We start from the raw sequence: 5,780 nt of genomic DNA, 5'->3' as shown, positions 1-5,780 counted from the left end.
CAAACGACCTAACTCGCATATACGATGTACACGAAAGCAAACATTCTTTTCCAGGCATGATCGGGAGTATAGATTACATGCAATGGGAGTGGGCCAACTATCCAACCGCATGGTAAGGTCAATACACTCGTGTCACAAATACAAATTCCCACCCTTTGCTGACTGTGCGTCACGTGTCACAATTCGCCCCCATTTTTTTATTGCTTTTATTTAATACTTAGTTAAACATAGACAGGATTATGGTATTGAGATTAGTACTAGGAGAGGAAGTAGTGGCAACAGTCTGCGCCTATGCGCCTCATGTAGGCTTAGGGGATCAGGAAAAAAGAGAATTTTGGGATTGCCTAGACGCAGTGGTAGAAGGCATACCTAGGGGTGAGAGGATTTGTATAGGAGGTGATTTTAATGGACACATTGGTAAGGTTAACGATGGTATTCAAGCCGTACATGGGGGTTTTGGTTTTGATGATAGGAATGAGACCGGAACAGATCTCATAGAGTTTGCGGTTGCCCATGACCTAGGTATTATAAATTCTTATTTTAAGAAAAAAGATTCTCATTTGATCACTTTTAGCAGTGGCAGACGCGACACACAAATTGACTACCTTTTGATGAGGCAAGGAGACCGACGTTGGTGGAAGGACTGCAAAGTCATGCCTGGGGAGACAGTTATGGCTCAACATCGACTGTTAGTGAGAGATATAGGCTTCAGAAATAAGCTTATTGTTCGAGAGAAGAAAGTTACACCTAAATTCTATGGGGAAGTTTGAAGGACGAAAATCTCCTACTGTTTAAGGATAAACTCATACTGCAGACATGGGCTTGTCTAAATGGGGACTCAACTCATATATGGGAAGTTATGGAGACAAACACCATTCAAGTAGCAAATGAGACTCTTAGGGTAACAATAGGAAAGGCATGTGGGCATAAGGAGTCTTGGTGGTGGAATGAGGCCGTACAAGACAAGATAATGGACAAAAAAGGATGTTTTAGGGAGCTTATGAGGTGCACGAATGAGGAGGAGCGAGTTGAATTGAGGGATACCTACAAAACGACCAAGAGATAGGCGAAGAAGGTAGTGGCGGAAGCAAAGAACGTGGCCTATAAACGGATGTATGAATGTTTAGAACAAAAAAGGGGGAACATACTATGTTTAAGATTTCCAAAGCTAGGGAACGTAGAAGGCAAGACCTAGGGCCTGTGAAATTCATAAAGTATACAGATGGACATGTATTGGTCAATGAGCAGGACATCAAGCTAAGATGGCAAACCTACTTTCACAATCTTTGTAACAATGGGAGAGCTTACCAAAAATAATATGATAACACAACCTTCCAACAACAACCGAATAACTACTACTGCCGACAGATCACACGAGAAGAGATGCAGACTGCACTTAGGAGGATCGGAAGGGCTAAGATGGTTAGCCCAGACAACATACCCATCGAGGTGTGCAAGTTTCTGGGAAAGGAAGAAGTCATGTGGTTAACTACTATGGTCAATATTATCCCCAAATCTGGTAAGATGCCAGACCAGTGGAGAAGCAACGCTCTAGTTCCTACCTATAAGAACAAAGGAGACGCCCAACGTTGTGGTAACTACCGAGGAATCAAATTAGTAAGCCATATTATGAAGCAATGGGAAAGAGTGATTGAGGTTAAACTTAGACGGGAAACTCATGTTACAGTTAGAGGTGTTCAAAAAAACCGGTTATAGAACCGTTTTGGTCGGTTTAACCGAAAACCGGTTAATAGAAAAACCGGTTATTAAAAAACCGGTTAGACCGGTTATTGAACCACCGGTTAGTACTTCGGTTACTCATTCGTGGACAAAAACCGGTTATTGAACCGGTTAAATTTAAAAACCGGTTATTAAAAAACCGGTTAACCTAAAAACCGGTTAACGGTCAAAAACCGGTTAACCTTAACCGGTTTTTAGGTTAACCGGTTTTTGACCGTTATAAAACCGCCATATGACCGTTTGGGTCCTTTTTTGCCCGTTTTTTCTTGATTTCTAGCCGTTTTTTTTTAACATTTTACCCCCACAAACAACTATATATAGTTTAGGTTGGGTAGGTTAGCTCACACTCGATTATACAACTCTACTAGCTCTAAACGTTTATTTCATACGCGATTATTTTGTTATCTCACACTCAATTATACCACATTACCACTCCATACGCTCTTATTTCGTAGTCGTTTATTTCATACTCGTACTCGTTTATTTCATACTCGATTATACGCTCTTATTATCATGGCCTCCCAAAGTGCTGCTTCATCCGTCAACATGGGTGCCTCGAACACAGACATAACGGTCGTTCGGATCATCCCCACGAAACGAAACCAAGATGTGTGGCAACATTTCGACCTATGCGAACTGTCTAACGGTCGCCAAAAAGCTCGATGCAAGCACTGTTTGAAGTTCTATGCCAAAGATGCAAACTCCACTTTAAAAGCGCATATACAGCAGCGCTTTTGCAAGGCCTTGAAGGACGAAGCGGGAAGTAGTTCGCAGCCGGAGATGACGAATCAAGGAGGGGTGTTTACGTACGACGTTGAAGCGGTACGTCAACAGTTTTCAAACTTTGTGATTCAACAAACACTTCCTTTCAACCACTTCGACAACCCTCAACCCTCAAACATGGAGGCAAATCATGAACAAACTGCGATTGGGAACAACAGGAGCATCTGCTAGTTCACGATTTAATGTTTGTATTTTTGAGTTAAATCATGAACAACATTTCTTGGCAGAGATTTCTTCAGTGTTAATGATTTAATGTTTGTATTTTTGAGTTACGAATTTGCGATAACGATTTAATGTTTGTATTTTTAATGTAAAAACTATAAATGAAAGTTATGTGTTTTTAATCTTTGGTTTGTTGAAAACACATTCACCAACACACACTCATACTCATCTTCCAAGCAAAGAACCCTAACAACGAAAGCAAAGAATGGCTTCGGTCAGTCCGTTTTGCCTTGTAGTTACCGGTTTGCCTTGTAGTTACCGGTTTGTTTATACTGTGAAAAAATAATGGTCTTCATTAAGTACAAAATATAAAAAACAAATATTCGTATTTGAAACCGCGAAATTTAAAAAAAAAAAAAAAAACCGGTTAATAAAAAAAACCGGTTAATAAAAAAACCGGTTTATTAACCGGTTCTAACCGGTTTCTAAGCCGGTCCTAACCGGTTAGGGTTTTGACAGAAAAAAACCGGTTATTAACCGAACCGGTTTTTTTCCGGGCCAAAAAAAACCGGTCCGGTTAATAACCGAACCGGTTTTTTTAAAAAAACCGGTTTGTGCACCTCTAGTTACAGTGAACCAATTTGGCTTCATGTCTGGGTGTTCCACCACAGAGGCAATACACCTTATAAGAAGATTGATGGAAAGTATAGGGAGAAGAAACGTGACCTGCATATGGTGTTTATTGACCTAGAAAAGGCCTACGACAGTGTGCCACGACAGGTGCTTTGTGAGTGCTTGGAGGGTAGAGGAGTACCGAGGAAATATATAGAGATAATTATGGATATGTATACCAGGACTGCAACAAGTGTTCATGCGCCCGTGGGGGATACTTATTTCTTTCCCATAGAGGTAGGTCTTTACCAGGGGACAACGTTGAGTCCGTTTCTTCTTACAGTAGTCTTAGATGAGTTGTCAAAGTAGATTCAGTGGACCCTCCCGTGGTGAATGATGTTCGCAGACGATATTGTGTTACTTGCTGAGAGAAAACAAGATCTAAACATGAGGCTAGAGGAGTGGCGATCAACCTTAGAGAGAAAAGGTTTAAGGTTTAGTCGATCTAAGAAGGAGTACCTCCACTGTGATTTTGGTGGGGTAAATGACAATGGGGACGCGCAGATCACCATTGAAGGGCAGGTGGTTCCGCAGGTAACGAAGTTCAAGTATCAAGGATCATTTGTTCATAGCGATGGGGAATTAGACAGTGATGTGACCCATCGAGTTCAGGTAGGATGGTGTAGATGGAAAGCAGCCAAAGGTATATCGTGCGACAAGAGTTTCCCAACTAAACTAAAGGGAAAATTTTATAGGGTCGTAGTTAGACCTGCAATGCTATATGGAACAGATTGTTGGGCCATTAAGAAGGCACAATTGCAGAAATTGGAGGTAGCAGAAATGAGAATGCTACGATGGATGTGTGGGCGCACAAGGTTAGACCGAATAGGAAACGTTGTGTTTCGGGAGAGATTAGGGGTAGCGAACATATCAGACAAGATAAGAGAGTGGAGATTGAGATGATTTGGACATGTGAAGAGAAGACAGACGATGAATCCTGTTAGATCCGTGGAAAACATTACTATAGAGGGGAGGGGGTAGAGGATGACCTAAATTGACTTGGGATGAGAGGATTAGGCGTGATTTGATAGACCTAAACCCCTCCGAGGATATGGTTAAGGATAAGAATTCTTGGAGAAGTAGAATTAAAGTTAAAGATTTTTAGGGAGAAATGAGACTTTAAGGCTTCTATTTACCTTATTTTGGTCACACACCATAATGGTATTTTCTTTCCATATATATAGTATTATTATTATTATTGTGGTTGTTGTTGTTGTTGTTTTTGTTTTATTATTATTATTATTTTCATTCCTTTATATTGCCTCATACATATGTATTTTAGAGCTGAGGGTCTTTCTGAAAGCCATCTCTTTATCCCTTTGGATAGAGTTAAGGTGTGCCTACATCCCACGTCCCCAGACCCTACTTATAACTTTGTTGTTGGTGGGACTTCACTGGGAATGACTGATAATGATAACTCCCAATGTGCAAGTTAAGCAACATGGTGGTTAAAATCTCATTACCAATGTGTCGGTGAGGTGTTGGTTTAACAATTCATTGCTATCATAACGGATAACCTATTATATATGTATATATCTATACTATATATAATACATGAGACAAGGGTAAATTAAGACACTTGATTTTAAGAGTTTTACAAATGCTAATGCATAAGGTATATGTGATAGTATGGGTAAACTTGTCTTTTAAACACAATCTATTCAACTTACAAGTTTGGCCCCTCATCTTTAATCATATTATGTTTCTAATTTAAATTTTAAACTAACTTCCCACCCATGATTTTTAAACCACTATAGCCTTTTAATACGTTAATATTTTTATAAAAATTACACCATAAAAACGAGCATTTTATTCTCTTTAATTTGAATATGATATTGTTATAATTGTTTTCAATTTAAATAAATTAATATGTTATGTGGAAGTTCAGTGTCTGTTTTGATGGTTTTTAAGTTAAACTTGTGAGCACAACTGTTAATACTGATTTTTTGTCGTTCAAAACCAAACTCAACCATTGAAAGTTGAAATTGAATCGTTACCAACGACATGGATCCAATTTGGTTTCACAATTTAAACTTTAATAATAAATTTAGTTTAAAATAACAATTAATTTAAATGTACCATCATTTTTATCTAAACACCAACATAATATGATACTTGATAGGATCATAAATAAAGAATGATAATTTTGCCACAAAAATGATAAATATTAATGGAAGATCTAGGACTCAAAATAATAACAAAATCACAAAAAGAATCATACTGCAATTAGATTAATTTAAAGTTGTATAGCCAAGTTATTTGTATTAAAAATATTATGTTCAATTACATTTTAACTAAAACTAATATATATAACAAAACATATCTAGTAATTAATAATAAAAAAATTAAAATGCATTCAACATTTATAGTCTGGTCTGGTTTCATATGGTTGGTTGCCGGTATAAACCGCGAACTAAACGTTC

The sequence above is a fragment of the Bidens hawaiensis genome, unplaced genomic scaffold (assembly GCF_021521415.1).
Source record: "Bidens hawaiensis isolate Kalapana, Puna unplaced genomic scaffold, B.hawaiensis_p1.1 tig00020033_1, whole genome shotgun sequence".
Classification (NCBI taxonomy): domain Eukaryota; kingdom Viridiplantae; phylum Streptophyta; class Magnoliopsida; order Asterales; family Asteraceae; genus Bidens; species Bidens hawaiensis.
The sequence above is the reverse complement of the archived record's forward strand: the minus strand, read 5'-3'. Positions refer to the sequence as shown.